At 34.9% G+C, this 18,148-nt stretch overlaps 1 protein-coding gene across 1 annotated transcript in view; it reads left to right on the forward strand.

Annotated features, from left to right (window-relative positions):
- FSIP2 (fibrous sheath interacting protein 2) overlaps positions 1 to 18,148 on the forward strand; it is a gene marked incomplete at both ends in the record, with an annotated part of 135,329 nt that overhangs the window by 37,203 nt on the left and 79,978 nt on the right.

Genomic DNA, 18,148 nt, shown 5'->3' on the forward strand with positions numbered 1-18,148 from the left:
AAACATTCAATTAGAGAGGGTATGAATGGCTAGAATTGGATTTTTTTTTTGAGACAAATTAAATGACTGAACTTTTTAGATCCATTCATTGAAGGGATCACCATGTCTTTAAACAAAATATAGACTACAGGAAGAGTAGTAAGTTTGTACATTGCTATATATTTGGCTCACTTTTGAACTAAATTTGAGATCCTATGGCACATATCCAAGAGGTTGATAACTATGTTCTTCCCGACACAACTTTTATGAAAGCTTGATTGGATGAAAGGGGAAAACAGTGCAGATTCATTTGTTTGACTGAAAGGAAAATCTCTTTCAGAAGTACAGTTACTCATGGATTTGTTTTTGTCTTTTATGTTGTATCATATAGAGAGATGGAATTGTAACTAAAAGATTAAGTGCTACTGATGATAGAGGTAAGAAATTAGAGAATATTCATGATTTTTCTGTTAGTAAATGCATAATTAAGTTTCATTATATAGTTTTTAAAGTTGTTTTGCCTGATTATTAAAAATATGCTTATTTTGAAAAATAAAGGATGATATAAAATTATTAATGAATGTAATATTTTAATAAGAACATCTATTTAAGTTACAGTTAGATTAATGCACTTTTTGTCATTTGTGAATTATAAAAGAAAAGATAGAGGAGTCTCTACTGCACTTGTTTGTAGTAGAAGGTAGAGTAAGTTACTAAAATAGTATGGTTTACAGACAATTATCCTAGTTTTCCACTACTGTTAGTTCGCCAAGAACAATACATCCAGTTTCCCATTTCCCAATGATATACACTTTATTTAAAAACGTTGTGACTTGCTGTGTTTCTGGAAGTCTAAATACTAACATACTAAACATGCTAAAAAAATACTCCCATGCATATCCTAAATACACAGGAAATATAAGACAGCTCCTTATAGTGGCTAATGACAACCTCGAATTTAACATAACCTGAATTCATCACCACCATGACTCTCATATTTTCACTCAGGCACAGAATCTGAGTTACATGAGCCTTTCTTGTATTTTTACATCTAAAACTTGCTACTTCTGTATAATCTATCTCCTTATTTTATCCTATCTTCATATATATATATGTATATACATATATATAAATATATAAAGCTGGTTTAATAGAATCCATTTGTTAATTATAACATCAATTTATATATTCATGTGTATATTATGAAAAATACATCAATCTAATAAATTAGCACTTTTCTGATAAATAAAGGTTTGATTTCATGTTATTCATATAGGAATGGATTAAATATTTTATGGGAGCAGTTGGTGGTTTGGGATTTAGCAGTGATTTTGTGTAGCTCTTGACTAAACCTCCCAACAAAAGGATAGTCAAGATCAGCTCTAATATCTTCAAAGTGATGGAGAACTCAGTCAAATCTTCCTTATACTCATCAGAGACTGAGTTCTTAACATCATTTGATTTTTTCTTCAGATAATATTTGATTCTTATTCTTTTTAAAATTTTTTTCCAATTTGTTCCAGTTTGTTGTACATGACAGTAGAATGCATTTATACATTTTTATAGATCATAGTGTAATCTCTCATTTTTCTGATTATACTTACTGTAGGATCACAATTCTTATTCTTAACTCAAATGTAGTATCTATACCATCTCCAGTAGACACATGAGAAACTTCCTAATATTTTCTTTAGAGCAAAGGAATAGATACCTACATTGAAAAATTAGTGCTTTATCTAAATGTTTTCATGTTAAATATTTAAAATATGTTAAAAATGAATTTTGTATGAAATATTAACTAGTTTCTACACATCTATTATTATTGTACTTTGCTACTCTAATTATAACTTGTTCTAAATTTTTATAGAAGCCATATTGTAATATTTTCACTAAGCCTTATTAAATTTGCCTCCAAAATTATATTACCATGTTAAAATTCCATAAGCAATATAGAAGAATTCTTTTTTTCCCTGTATAAGCATAAGATTTATTTTTTAAAAATTTTTTTTTATAAATTTTCAAATCAGTTTCTAATGATCCTTTGTATTTCAGAAGTGTCTTGATGTCTCCTTTTTTTATTTATTTTAATTAAAAATCATAAATTTACTTAGGGCAATATTGTTTGATTCATTCTTTTTCCCTTCCCCCCCAACCCTCCCACCCCTCTTTTCCCTCTATACAGTCCTTCCTTCCTCCATTCTTACCACCCTCCTTATCCCTAACCCTAAACCTAACCCTAACCCTAACGCTAACCCCTCATACCCCCCCTTATATGTCCTCATCCGCTTATCAGCAAGATCATTCGTCCTTTAGTTTTTTGAGACTGGCTTATCTCACTTAGCAGGATATCCTCCAATTTCATCCATTTGCTGCAAATGCCATAATTTTATCATTCTTCATGGCGGAGTAATATTCCACTGTATATATATGCCACAGTTTCTTTATCCATTCATCAACTGAAGGGCATCTAGGTTGGTTCCACAATCTGGCTATAGTGAATTGAGCAGCTATAAACATTGATGAGGCTCTATCTCTGTAGTATGCTGATTTTAAGTGCTTTGGGTATAGGCCAAGGAGTAGGATAGCTGGGTCAAATGGTGGTTCCATTTCAAGCTTTCTGAGGAATCTCCATACTGCTTTCCAGAGTGGCTGCACTAATTTGCAACCCACCAGCAATGTATAAGTGTACCTTTTACCCCACATCCTCGCCAACACCTATTGTTGCTTGTGTACTTGATAATCACCATTCTAATTGGGGTGAGATGAAATCTTAGGGGAGTTTTGATTTGCATTTCTCTTATTACTAGAGATGTTGAACATTTTTTCATATATCTGTTGATTGCTTGTACATCTTCTTCTGTGAAGTGTCTGTTCATTTCCTTAGCCCATTTGTTGATTGGATTATTTGTATTCTTGGTGTAGAGTTTTTTGAGTTCTTTATAGACTCTGGAAATAAGCGCTCTATCTGAAGTATGAGTGGCAAAGATATTCTCCCACTCTGTAGGCTCTCTTCACATTACTGATAGTTTCCTTTGCTGAGAGAAAGCTTTTTAGTTTGAATCTATCCCAGTGGTTGATTCTTGCTTTTATTTCTTGTGGTATGGGAGTCCTGTTAAGGAAGTCTGATCCTAAGCCAACAAGTTGAAGGTTTGGACCTACTTTTTCTTCAATATAGAAGAATTCTTAATTCAAAACATCCTCTGTACCATTTGATTATGCCATACCTTACATATTTGTGGGGCAGATATCTAAAATGTTCTCCAAAAGAAATTTTATTTTAATGTGCTGGTTTTTCTGATTATTAGCTATGTCAACCATTTTGGACTGTTAGGATCTTTACATATTTTCTGTGTATTTCATTTATGATCTCTCTAAGACTTGAGTGTGAAAAAAATAACAATTCTCTTGTCTTTCCATTCCCACTACTTCTGTCCTTATTTCTCTATTCTTTACTATCGCAATAACTTTCCACCTATTACTTCTTCCTCTTTTAATCCACCATACATTTTACTGTGAAAGCAATCTTCTCAAAACACAGTTTTATTTATTCTCCTGTGTGAGTCATAAGTTGTTTCTCATTACCAACTGGATGAAATGAAAACTGTTATTCCAGCAGTGGGCTCTGGATAGTTTCATAAAATAAGCTGGAGTAATTCGTGAACTAGGGTCAAAGGTTAAGAACTTCAAACTTGTCTTTGAAGGAAATGATGAGCCACTGAAATTTTTAACCAGTGTTATAGTACAGGTGTGAGGTGTCTGCCAAAACTTCAGGTGAAATGATTGAGTTTGGAGAGCCTAAAGTTAATCAGTTCACTAGTCCACTCATAGGGATTAACTGGCCAGTAACTTCAGGCAGGTCGGAGGTGGCTGGAAGAGGTTCCTGAGGGTATATATTTTGTCCTTGATCAGAGCTAGCTCTCTCTCCTTCCTGGTATCATGTCTTCACCGGCTTTCCTCCACCACACTCTTCCACCATGATGTTACCTTGAGCTCAGAGCAATGGAGCTGGCCATCTGTGGATTAAGACCTATGAAAACGTGAACTCCAAAATATATTTTTCATCCTTTAATTGTTCTTGTCGGGTCTTTTGGTCTCAGCAGCAAAAAAAAAAGAAAAAAAAAAAAAACCTGATGGAAACAGTAAGCATCAAAACAGGGATGTTGTTCTTGGAGACACTTCCTTAATTCAAATAAATTCCTGATTGTGGTAATTCCAGTTATTGTGACAGTTCAGCAGGGAGAATGTTCAGCAGGGAGCAGCACTATAAAAGTATTTTCCCTTTTCCCAGCAATATTATCTTCTTATGTTTAAAGGAATCTCTTCTTTCCCTAGGAGCTATAAACATATCAGCTCAAGGTTCAATTCTTTCATCTCAACCTTCACCCACAAAATATTATCCCACAACTTCACAGACACTTATAGGACCTCCAAAAGAAGAGGTATGTAATATTTCTTTTTCTTCAAATACAAACAATAAGTGAGATATAGTCATATGCTCATCATTTGCTTATGTCACTGTTTGACCATGTGGAACAACTCTATTCCATGAAATTAATAATGCCATAATAAAAATGTGATAACCCTAGGACTCTGTGCCTAAATGTAAGCCACATGATGGCAGTTTGCAATATGTAACTGTAGCCTTCAAAAGAATCAAATCATACTTCTTTGATTGGGCTTCTACTTTACAGACTTAGAACATTTTGACCAGTGAACAATTACTTGCTGTTTGAAAGTTACCAAAAAATATTCAAGATACTGCCTTATATATGAATTGGATCATCTCATGGGACATGGCAGCTTGGGAGCCTGAGGCAGTAGGATCAAAAGTTCAAAGCCACCCTAAGCATTGCAGTGAGACCCTATCTCAAAATAAAAAAAATAAAAAGGGTTGGGAATATGGATTAGTGGTTAAACGCCCCTGAGTTAAATCCGCAATACCAAAAAAGAAAAAAAAAAAAAAATTAAATGGATTTTTTCTGTGGATTATCAACTTTTTATAAGAGAAATCAAATCCACAAGTTTTGATTCCATAATATTAGCATAGCGTTAACTAGCTAACTGTGATAAGGATTAGCATGGTTTGAAAAAGATCTCAATAAACTGAAGACGTACTATTTATAAATAAAATCTCTAAGTAGCAAGCAACATTTATTTACTCTCATAATTATGCTATCTATATAATTATTGATAGTTTAAACATAACTTAAGTGTAGCATAGTTAGCACAATATGCTTCTCTACAGTATAGTTTCATTATAAATAATAATTTGACACTGCCTACTAAGCATAGTTCACTATTCTACTATCTCAGTTGCCATATTAAATATGTTAAGAATCAAATAAGATTTCCATGGGGCAATCCAAGATGGCGGACTAGAGGGTGACTGCATCGCCAGTCGCTCCAGAACCCAGGATTTAAGAAGGGGAGGCATTGAGAGACTCGGACTGAAATAGAGCCACAGGGTGAGTCTCCCCCACCCGGTGAAGCGCAGCCCTGGTGGCAGGCCTGGTTTCGGGTGGCTTATTAGAGTAGGGCAGGGCAGCTAGAGTCTTCCCCAGGCAACTCTGCACACCCCGGCGGTGGGCTCCTCCCACAGGGCCAGATTCTCCAGCATCTTGGAGCAGGCCCCCCAGTGAGAGCCTTTCTGCACAGAACCAAGCTTCAAGTCCCTGAACCAGGGCGACGAGTTCCTGCCCGCAGGTTGCTTCAGGGACCAGGACAGGGTAGCCAGGGACTTCCCCAAGCAGCCCGCAGCCCGGCCCCCTCCTGCGGGAAGCACCTTTCCAGGCTAGCTTCTCGGAGCAGGCCCCCCAGTGAGAGCCTTTCCACACAGAGCCAGCTCCAAGTACTGGAAACAGTAGCCGGCTAGGGGCAGCTTTCCTTGGAAGCACTGCATTATCAAGTTACTCCAAGACTTCAGGCTACTGAAGGCAGGAAGGTGATACACTGGAAATCTACAGGGACACTATAAGCCAATAGAAGAATTCTGCAAAATCACAAAGTCCCACTGACATCTGACTAATATGAGAAAACAAGGGAAAAAAATGTCCCAAACAAACCTAGATACTAAATCAATAAAACCCAATGACAACACAGCAGAAGAAATGTCAGAAAGGGAGTTCAGAATGTACATAATTAAAATAATCAGGGAAGCAAACGAGGAGATGAAAGAGCAAATGCAGGCATTGAAGGAGGAGATGAAAGAGCAAATGCAGGCATTAAATGATCCCACCAATCAACAGTTAAAGAAGCAAATATGGGAAGCAAGAGATCATTTCAATAAAGAGTTAGAGATATTGAAAAAAAAAACAAACAGAAATCCTTGAAATGAAGGAAACAATAAACCAAGTTAAAAACCAATAGGATAGAACACCTGTAACACAGAACCTCAGATATTGAAGACAAAATATTTAATCTTGAAAACAAAGTTGACCAAACAGGAAAGATGGTAAGAAATCATGAATGGAATCTACAAGAATTGTAGATTCTATGGGATATCATGAACAGGCCAAATTTAAGAATTATTGGGATTGAGGAAGGCTTAGAGAAACAAACTAAAGGAATGAACAATCTATTCAATGAAATAATATCAGAAAATTTCCCAACTCTGAAGAATGAAATGGAAAACCAAGTACAGGAGGCTTATAGGACTCCAAATATACAAAATTACAACAGACCCAACCAAGGCACATTATTATGAAAAACCTAACACACAAAATAAAGACAGAATTTTAAGGCCACAAGAGAAAAGAGTCAAATTACATTCAGGGGGAAACCAATAAGAATATCAGCAGATTTTTCGATCCAGACCCTAAAAGCTAGAAAGGCCTGGAATAACATTTACCAAGCCCTGAAAGAAAACAGATGCCAACCAAGAATCTTATACCCAGCAAAACTTAATTTCAGATATGATGATGAAATAAGATCCTTCCATGATAAACAAAAGCTAAAGGAATTTACAAAAAGAAAATCAGCATTGCAGAACATTCTCAGCAAAATATTCCATGAGGAAGAGATGAAAAACAACGATGCAAATCAGCAACAGGAGGAACTAGCCTAAAGGAATAGCCAAATAAAGGAGAAACCAAATCATGTCAAAAAACAAAAATGATTCAAATGACTGGGAATACAAATCACATCACAATAATAATCCTGAATGTTAGTGGCCTGAACTCATCAATCAAAAGACATAGACTGGCAGAATGGATTAAAAAGAAAAATCCAACAATTTGCTACCTGCAAGAGACTCATCTCATAGAAAGACATACCCATAGACTAAAGGTGAAAGGATGGGTAAAAACATACCATGCACACGGACACAGCAAAAAAGCTGGAGTATCCATCCTCATTTCAGACAATGTGGACTTCAAGCCAAAACTAGTCGAAGGGATAAAGAAGGACATTACATACTGCTTAAGGGAAGCATCAAACAGCAAGACATAACAATCATAAACATCTATGCCCCAAACATTGGCTCATCCATGTACGTCAAACAAATCCTTCTCAATTCCAGAAATCAAATAAACCACAACAGAATAATACTAGGCGATCTAAACACACCTCTCTCACACTGGATAGATCGTCCAAATAAAAATTGAATAAAGAAACCAGAGATCTCAATAACACAATCAACAATTTAGATTTAACCGACTTTTATAGAATATACCATCCAACAAAGAACGAATACACTTTCTTCTCAGCAGCACATGGATCCTTCTCTAAAATAGACCATATTTTATGCCACAAAGCTACTGTTAGCAAATACAGGAAGATAGAGATACTACCTTGTACTCTATCAGATCATAATGTATTGAAATTAGAAATAAATGACAGAATGAAAAACAGAAACTTCTCCAATACCTGGAGATTAAATAATACACTATTATATGATGAATGGATAACAGAAGACATCAGGAGGGAAATTAAAAAAAATTTATAAGTAAACGAGAACAAAGACACATCATATCAAAATCTCTGGGACACTAGGAAAGCAGTACTTAGACGAAGAGTTATTTCATGGGGCGCATTCAACAAAAGAAGTAGAAATCAACAAATAAATGACTTAACACTAAGCTCCAAGCCCTAGAAAGAGAAGAGCAGATCAACACCAAAAGTAGTAGAGGACAGGAAATAGTTAAAATCAGAGCCGAAATCAACGAAATTGAAACAAAAGAAACAATCGGAAAAATTAACAAAATAAATAGTTGGTTCTATGAAAAAATAAACAAAATTGATAAACCCTTAGCTACACTAACAAAGAGAAAGAGGGAGAAAACTCAAATTACTAAAATTCGGAATGAACAAGGAAATATCACAACAGACACGAGTGAAATACAAAACGTAATTAGAAGCTATTTTGAAAATCTATACTCCAACAAAACAGAAAACCTCGAAGACATCAACAAGTTTTTAGAGACATATGAATTACCTAAACTGAACGAGGAGGACATACACATCTTAAATAAAGCAATTTCAAGCAATGAAATAGAAGAGGTCATCAAAAGCCTACCAACAAAGAAAAGTCCGGGACCAGATGGGGTCTCAGCCCAGTTCTACAAGACCTTTAAAGAAGAGCTCATTCCGATACTTCTCAAAGTATTCCATAAAATAGAAGAGGAGGGAACCCTCCCAAACTCATTCTATGAAGCCAATATCACCCTGATACCTAAACCAGACAGGGACACATCAAGGAAAGAAAATTTCAGACCAATATCCTTAATGAACATTGTTGCAAAAATTCTCAACAAAATTTTTAGCAAATCACATACAAAAATATATTAAAAAGATAGTGCACCACGATCAAGTGGGTTTTATCCCAGGGATGCAAGGTTGGTTCAACATCTGGAAATCAATAAATGTCATTCACCATATCAACAGACTAAAAGTTAAGAATCACATGATTATTTCAATAGATGCAGAAAAAGCATTTGATAAAATACAGCATCCCTTCATGCTCAAAACACTAGAAAAATTTGGGTAGTGGGAACATTCCTTAACAGTGTAAAGGCCATCTACGCTAAGCCCATAGCCAATATCATTCTAAATGGTGAAAAACTGAAAGCATTCCCCCTAAAAACTGGAACAAGGCAGGGATGCCCTCTTTCACCACTTCTATTCAATATCATTCTTGAGACTAGTCAGAGCAATTAGACAAACCAAAGAAATTAAAGGGATACGAATTGGAAAAGGGAACTCAAACTATCCCTGTTCGCTGATGACATGGAAATTCCACCAGAAAACTCTTAGAACTCATAAGTGAATTCAATTAAGTAGCAGGATATGAGATTAATGCTCATAAATCCAATGCATTTTTGTACATAAGTGATGAATCTTCAGAAAGAGAAATTAGGAAAACTACCCCATTCACAATAGCCTCGAAAAAAATAAAATACTTGGGAATCAATCTCACAAAAGAGGTGAAAGACCTCTACAATGAGAACTACAGAACACTAAAGAAAGAAATTAAAGAAAACCTTAGAAGATGAAAAGATCTCCCATGTTCTTGGATAGGCAGAATTAATATTGTCAAAATGGCCATACTACCTAAAGTGCTATACAGATTGAATGCAATTCCAATTAAAATCCCAATGATGTACCTTACAGAAATAGAGCAAGCAATTATGAAATTCATCTGGAAGAATAAGAAACCCAGAAAAGCTAAAGCAATCCTCAGTAGAAAGAACGAACCCGGGGTTATCGCAATCCCAGATCTTCCACTCTATTACAAAGCAATAGTAACAAAAACGGCATGGTATTGGTACCAAAATAGACAGGTAGATCAATGGTACAGAATAGAGGACATGGACACAAACCCAAATAAATACAATTTCCTCATACTAGACAAAGGGGCCAAAAATATGCAATGGAGAAAAGATAGCCTCTTCAACAAATGGTGCTGGGAAAACTAGAAATCCATATGCAACAGAATGAAACTAAATCCCTATCTCTCACCCTGCACAAAACTCAACTGAAAATGGATCAAGGACCTCGGAATCAGACCAGAGACCCTGCATCTTATAGAAGAAAAAGTAGGTCCAAACCTTCAACTTGTTGGCTTAGGATCAGACTTCCTTAACAGGACTCCCATACCACAAGAAATAAAAGCAAGAGTCAACCACTGGGATAGATTCAAACTAAAAAGCTTTCTCTCAGCAAAGGAAACTATCAGTAATGTGAAGAGAGAGCCTACAGAGTGGGAGAATATCTTTGCCACTCATACTTCAGATAGAGCGCTAATTTCCAGAGTTTATAAAGAAACTCAAAAAACTCTACACCAAGAATACAAATAATCCAATCAACAAATGGGCTAAGGAAATGGACACTTCACAGAAGAAGATGTACAAGCAATCAACAGATATATGAAAAAATGTTCAACATCTCTAGTAATAAGAGAAATGCAAATCAAAACTCCCCTAAGATTTCATCTCACCCCAATTAGAATGGCGATTATCAAGAACACAAGCAACAATAGGTGTTGGCGAGGATGTGGGGTAAAAGGTACACTTATACATTGCTGGTGGGTTGCAAATTAGTGCAGCCACTCTGGAAAGCAGTATGGAGATTCCTCAGAAAGCTTGGAATGGAACCACCATTTGACCCAGCTATCCCACTCCTTGGCCTATACCCAAAGCACTTAAAATCAGCATACTACAGAGATACAGCCACATCAATGTTCATAGCTGCTCAATTCACTATAGCCAGATTGTGGAACCAACCTAGATGCCCTTCAGTTGATGAATGGATAAAGAAACTGTGGCATGTATATAGAATGGAATATCACTCTGCCATGAAGAATGATAAAATTATGGCATTTGCAGGCAAATGGATGAAATTGGAGGATATCCTGCTAAGTGAGATAAGCCAATCTCAAAAAACTAAAGGACAAATGATCTCGCTGATAAGCGGATGAGGACATATAAGGGGGGGTATGAGGGGTTAGCGTTAGGGTTAGGGTTAGGTTTAGGGTTAGGGATAAGGAGGGTGGTAAGAATGGAGGAAGGAAGGACTGTATAGAGGGAAAAGAGGGGTGGAAGGGGTGGGGGGAAGGGAAAAATAACAATGAATCAAACAATATTGCTATGTAAATTTATGATTTTTAATTAAAATAAATTTTAAAAAAAGAATCAAATAAGATATTTCTTAAAAACAACTGACATTTGAAGTAGTCATATGGTCCAACATATTTCAAAGGTTATGTCTTTAATTATAAAAAAGAAGAAAAATGACTTTACAACTCTGTATGAATTTTATCATTTCCTTTTTGGAAAATGTATTATTAAACTGATATCCATATAAATCTCAAATTAGTATAAGATGGTAACAGAAACCTAATTTATTGTGAAAAACTGAATGAATATTTTTAAGTATTATAAAATATTTTCCTGCCTACCATTGTCAGAAAATGAATTTCTGGTACCCTGTTTTCAGCTCTCAGACAGGGTGGAAGAAAAAAAAGAAAGAAAAAGAGAAATCTGTTACAAGAGATTTGCTTCCCTGGAGTTGCTTGAGTTCCTAGAAAAGTCGAAAGAGCCACGTTGATGTTTTGAGAGAATCTATTATCTACCTTCCAGCTTTACTTAAATTTTGTCCTGTTACTCCAAAAAAAAAAAAAAAAAAAAAAAAAACCCAAACACCCATTTTTCTTCCCATTGAGTTGATTAACTTTCTTGTTAATTAGTGCATTCCACGAATAGTGAACTGGAGGTTATCAGTGAATAGTACTGTGCAGAAAAGGAATAATGTAAGCAGCCTTCGAACTACTGTCTTTAAAGAAGCCTTCTTATATGATTGGTCTTTGACTGGTGTCTAGGAAGATGACTGGAAAAGTTTTACTTTCCTTACTAAGAAGAGTAGTTCACCATACCTGGACCAAGAAAACAATATGATCTTGCAGAGTATCTACAGGACCATCCTTTAATAAAACCTTCAGATGCTAAATTTCTAATATATTTCCTTGGACAGAAACATTGTAATAATATTATTAATATTATTCTTTTCTTTTATCATTAGAGAAAGAGTACACTCAAGTTTTTTTTTTTTTTTTTTTTCTCACAAGAGAAGCAGATAAAATAAGGAAGACTGTGTATGGATTTCTCCATACCTAGCCCTTACTTTTTCTAATGTATATCTTTTATTGTAATAAATCTTAGATGTGAGTTCCAACTATACAAAGTCTTAGAAAATTATCAAATATATGAACAGTCCTATGGATGCCCTCTGACAATAATAGATATTATAAAAACATAATAAAATGTGTACATATCTTATAAATTGATATTCAAGAGAAGTATTAAAAATTTTAATTTCTGAATATAAAAATTTAAAAGATATACGTACTTTAAATACAGAAATAATAGACAATGTTCAAGTTCTAGAGTAAAGTTTTTCAGGATCTGTTTGTTTTGTTTATGTAGAAGGGGATGAATGCTGATTGGAATGGAAGACCAACCAAGAAGAAGTCAAGCTACATAACTGAATCAGGTAACTATCAGCAACAATTATTGAGTAAATCATGCAATTTATTTACTCACTCTCTCTAACGACATCATTGTTCTCTTGCTACATGCTAGGTATGGTACTGAACATATAAGGGAAAATATTCCTGATTCTTACCCAGAGCTATTACAGTGTAGTTGTGGGAAGATAGTAATGGGAAAAATCACAACTCAATATTTTAATTACCATAAAAAAGTGGGTATGTATAAATGTCAGAATGTGTAGGAAGACAATGCCTATGTCTATCTAGGGTCATCAGGGAAGCCTGAACAGAAGAGATAAAACGTGATACATGAGTGATACAGAAGAATTTTCTATATTCCTATCTTTTATTTTTATTGAGTTACTACTAATGCTGACGATCAAATTTGAAAACTATTATTGACATTTGTGCTTATACCCTTATACCCATTGTTTGTTTGTATAGCAACTCTTCCCTGCAAACTTTGAAGTATAGGTTATAATTGAAATTATGTATATATAAGAACTACAAGTTGATAATTTGATACTTGTGTGCATAATAAAAAATTCACCATAATCAAGCCAATTAACGTAACTTTTATGTGCAGTTGGAACACTTAAGATCTACTTTTTTACTTTTTAGCAAATTGCATGTATACAATATTGTTAACTATCACATCACGAATCATGTGTGTGTGTATGTGTGTAGTTAGAACACTTAATATCTGCTCTCGTGACAATTTTTAAATGTATAATAACATTTTGTTACCTATAGACATATTGTATATTGGATCTCCAATGCTTACTAATTTTGCATAAATAAAACCTTACACCAATTTGCTGTGCTTTCTCCAGATTGTCTGCCCCCCTCCCATTGCTTATGCCCTAGTAACAGCCATTCTATTCTGGTTTTGTTTTCTGTTCATTTTTTTCTTTCTTTCTTTTTTTATTTTCTTCAGGTGCTAAGTTCTAAGGCCTTTGATTTTTACCACCAGTGAAAAATAAAAAGTCCCTTTGAACTAAAATTTACAGAATCCTTTGAATTCTATTCTGTTTTTATAAGACTAACATTTTAATATTCCACATATAAGTGAAATAATGTGTGTTAGTCTGATTTCATTACTGTGAACACAATAACTGGCAGTTGCTTAAAGGACTCAGAGTTTCACAGGTTAAGTCGATGATTGGGCAACTCTGACTCTGGGCCTGAGGTGGGAGAACTTCATGGTGGGAGGGTGTGGGAGAAGAAAGCTCCTCAGGTCATGGCAGACAGGAAGCAAAGAAAAAAGTGGACAGGGCCATAGAAAATATAATGCCTTCTGAGGCATGGCTCCAGTGACCTATCTCCTCTAGCTGTGCTCTGCTTGTCTAGTTGCCACTCTGTTAGTCCATTAAAATTATTAATCCATCTAATGGATTCATCTACTGTTTAGGTCATAACTCTCTTGATCTAATCATTTCATCTCTTATCATCCCTGTTTTAATACAGGGGCTTTTGGAAAACAGCTTATAGTCAAGCCACAACATTTTACTATTGACTGCAAATGTTCATGGCCATCTCACAATGAAAAATATGTTTAGTCCATTTCCAAAAGTTCCCGTAGTCTTAGTAGTTCGAGCATTGCCATTTAAAGTCCAAGTCTAGTGTCTCCCCTTAGACTCAAGACAAACTCTTGGTTGTGAGCCCCTATAAAAATTAAAAGCAATTTACATATATCCAATGTATGGTGGCACAGATTAAATATTCCCATTCCAAAAGGGAGAAACAGAAAGAAAGGATGGGACTAAAGTAAGACCAGAGTAAATCCAGTTGGACAAACATTATGTCCTGTAATTCCATGTCCATCATCCACGACGTACCATGATGAGATATAGTCTCGAAATTTCTTAGCCAGTCCTGCCTCTATGGCCTTGTCAGTTGCAGAATTCAGTTTCTCACTTAGACTAGCTCTGTGTGCAGCCAAGCTTTCCTGGGCAGATGTTCCACATTATGGGCGTCTGTTAATCAGGGGGTTCCCCACCTCAGCTACGGCTTTCTTCTCATCCCTTCATGTTTCACCCTCTCGGAGGCTGCCTGCAAGGATACCACTCTGATGCACTTCATCTGGTCTGTCAGGCATTTCTTTGAAATCTCAAAGCCTTCCTGATTTCCTAACTTCAGCAACCTGCATTCCTGCAGACAAGGACATCTTGTAGGGAACTCTATAATATTTAGATAGGTGGTTTTACATAAAGAAAATTTTCACATGCTACTGCCAGGCATCTGGGAGAGCTATAAGCATTGGGTCATTTTAACATAAATTTTTAATTAGAGTTTTTATGAATAATACATATACCATGAATTTAAAACTCAGATTCATATAAAAGATAGTATGTGATTATGAATTCATACCAAATATCTTTATCTTCTCCTAACTCCACCTCTACCCAAAACCAAAGCCAAGATGTGATTCTTTTGTGCTACTACCTCTGACCTCTGTTTGTTTTTTCTTTTTATTTCTTTCTTTGTTTTTTAGATGAATATTTCAGTGACAGTATAGTTCTTTGAAATCCTACATATTTTTAGGAGCTCTTAGTTTTGACTTCCCATCTTTTTTGAGCCTGATGCATTATTATTTTAATCCTCTGACTATAAACTATGTTTCCAGGAATGACCACTATTCATAGGGTAGGGGCATTAACTTCAACATTTGCTTAGAACTCTAGATTTGCTTTTCCACAATTTTTTCTCCCCACCGCCCCTTTTCTTCTTTTTCTTCTTTTCTTTCTTTTTCCCTTTTCTTTAAACTTCTGGGAGTTCCCTTACCTCCTTGAAAAGGTTAGTTATTTTTAAGAGCATGGTTTTATACTTCTACGTTATATTCTCATCAAATCATTTGTTTATTTTTAATGGTGCATTATAATTATACATATTAGTGGGGTTCATTATACCACATTCGAATATGTATATAAACATAATTTGATCAGTCTCATTCCCCAGCACCTTTTCTGTCTCTCCTCTTCCCTCTCACCTTGCTCTACTCTACTGATCTCCCTTCTATCTCTATTATTATTTTTATTATTGATGTTATTATCATTTTAATTAGTCATATATGTGTATATGGACAGAGTATAATTTGGTAGGTTTAATTCTCTTGTATTTCCCCCATACTTCTGTACTTCTCCCCTCCCTGCTGACCTCCCTCTACTCCATTGGTCTCTCTTCTATTTTCATGTGATTCCCTCTTTTTTCAATTCCTTTTCATTTTTCTCCTTCTCTTAGTTTTGGCTGTTGGCTTTCTGATTCTGGCTTATTTCCCACAGCATGATGTTCTCTGGTTCTAGCCACTTAGCAGAAAAGACATCATTTCATTCTTCTTTATGGCTGAATAAAACACCATTGCATATATAAGCCACATTTTCTTTATCCATTCATCTGTTGAGAGACATTTAGAATGTTTCCATAACTTGACTATTTTGAATTGAATTGAATACATCAGTATGCATGTATTTCTATAGTATGCTGATTTTCGTTTTTTGGGATAAATATCAAGGAGTGGGATATGATGATTCCATTCCTAGTCTCTTGAGAAATCTCCATATTGCTTTCTAAAATGGTTTACTTTGCAGTCCTACCAACATTGCATAAGTGTACCTTTTCCCCTGCATCCTAGCCAGCAATGGTTAATTGCATTCTTGATGATTGTATATGCAAATATTTTAAAAAATGTTTCTCTGTTGTATTACTGGAAGACATAAAAATATTTATTGGTTCATTTTAAAATTAGCATTGTCTTCACACTTAATTTCTCAGGTCTGGGCAATGTTTATGTCACTTTTCTTCAAAACTGAACATATTCTAATATAGCTACACAAACTCAAAAAGGTTAATAGGAATCAAGACTCAATATACATTATTGATACGTATTGATTATTCATTGTTTGGGAAAAACACAGGTTACCAATTAAACTTACTTCGAAATGGCTGTAACTAACACAACTTTTCTCTGAGCTGGGCATTCTGTTTGTCTTAAGACTTACATTCATTTTTGTAGTTGCATAATTGGCAGACACAGATTCACGCAGACAAGTAGCCATATTCTGCACAAAGACTTCCTATATCATATATGTCCAGAATATTTATCAAAAAGAGGAAAAGCATTTTTTAGTATTACAAAGTTAGATAATATTTCAATGGAAAGAGATAAGTGACAGCCAGATCAATGAATACATACTAAGGAAACATATAAGTCAAATAATATTTTCAACAAGTACTTGTTATTGACTACTTACTATGTTAGATGCAAGGGACATAGTGGTGAAATTATAGAAAAGGATACATAAAAGTAAACAATTACAATAAAACAGTGAATTTTATAATATAAGCATTAACAGTACTTTGGGAACAGGAGGTTTATTTAGGTAGGTTTCACGGGAGACTTTCAGTAGAAGTTAACACAAGCTTAATGAGACTTAAAAAGTTAAAAGAGGGCACAGAGTGCCTCAGAGGAAATGGCAAAATCAATGAACCAGAGGCATAGAAAACATTTCTTTAGGAGATTGCTGTATATTCTGTGTCTCTGTGCCACACAGTACAGATGACAGACTAGCTATAGACACTGGAGGGGTAGACAAGGATGTCAGATCTTGCAGTGTGTTTCATGCCTTGCCAAGGACTTTGAACTTTACTGTGGAGAATCCCTAAAAGCTTATAAACAAGGCAAGACAACCAAGAATAAAGACCTGCAAGAGGATGCATTTACCATTTACAAAGTTGCTAAGGATGGATACAAATTAAAATTTTCTTTTCCTAATATATAGGACCTCAGGCTAAAGCTACAGCCCCAGGTATTTTTTCTTCTCCTGTTTTCTCAAATACGTAAGTACCTAAAATTTTCATGTGTAATTATAAATTAAGACTTTAATAATTGCATAATAGTGCTCTTCATAAGTACATTATTACATGGAAAGTTCCTTTCTTGGAGATCTACTTGGATTTAGCGAAGCTTCATTTTTTTCAAACTTTCAAACTAAGCTTAAATTGAAAACAAAGCAAATGACCGTTTGTTCTCCTCCCTATCTTATCCTTACACCCGCCCCACTTCCAGGTAACTTCCCATGATCTGAATTTTTTTCTCCTCTTTGAAACATTTACTATTCTATGCCCTTTGAGATTATTGACTTCCTATTATTATATTCCTATAATTTAGTACATAATATGAATTAATCAGTTATTCCCTTCATAAAATATATTTGCAATGTAATCCACAATAATAATATCTAATGATGTAGAAACTTGGAAGATTTTTTTAAAACCCAAGGGTCTTTCATTGCTAAAATCTAGGTAACCATCTATTTTAAGGATGCTTATTTTTCTCAACTTGAGAAGTTATTTCAAATTATTAATCCCTCAAATGGATTAATCTACTGATTAGTTTACAGCTCTAATAATCTAATCCTTTCTCTTCTGAACATTACTACATTATCTAAAATAAACTTTTGAGAGATACCTTATATTCAAACCATAACACCTCCCTCCCAGTCCTGTGTCCTTCACCAGAGTATCACAGGCATAGATAAGGTATGTTAGAAGCACAATAATCAGACAAGCATAATGTTTACGTAGCAGCTAAAATTCTGTGCGCCTAAGTAAGAAGATAAATTTTTGAATCCAGAGGCCAGTATCTAAAGAGGAGATGAAATAAGAGAGTTGGACCAAAAAAATAAAAGG

The sequence above is a fragment of the Sciurus vulgaris genome, assembly GCF_902686455.1.
Source record: "Sciurus vulgaris genome assembly, chromosome: 3".
NCBI classification, from domain to species: Eukaryota; Metazoa; Chordata; class Mammalia; order Rodentia; family Sciuridae; genus Sciurus; species Sciurus vulgaris.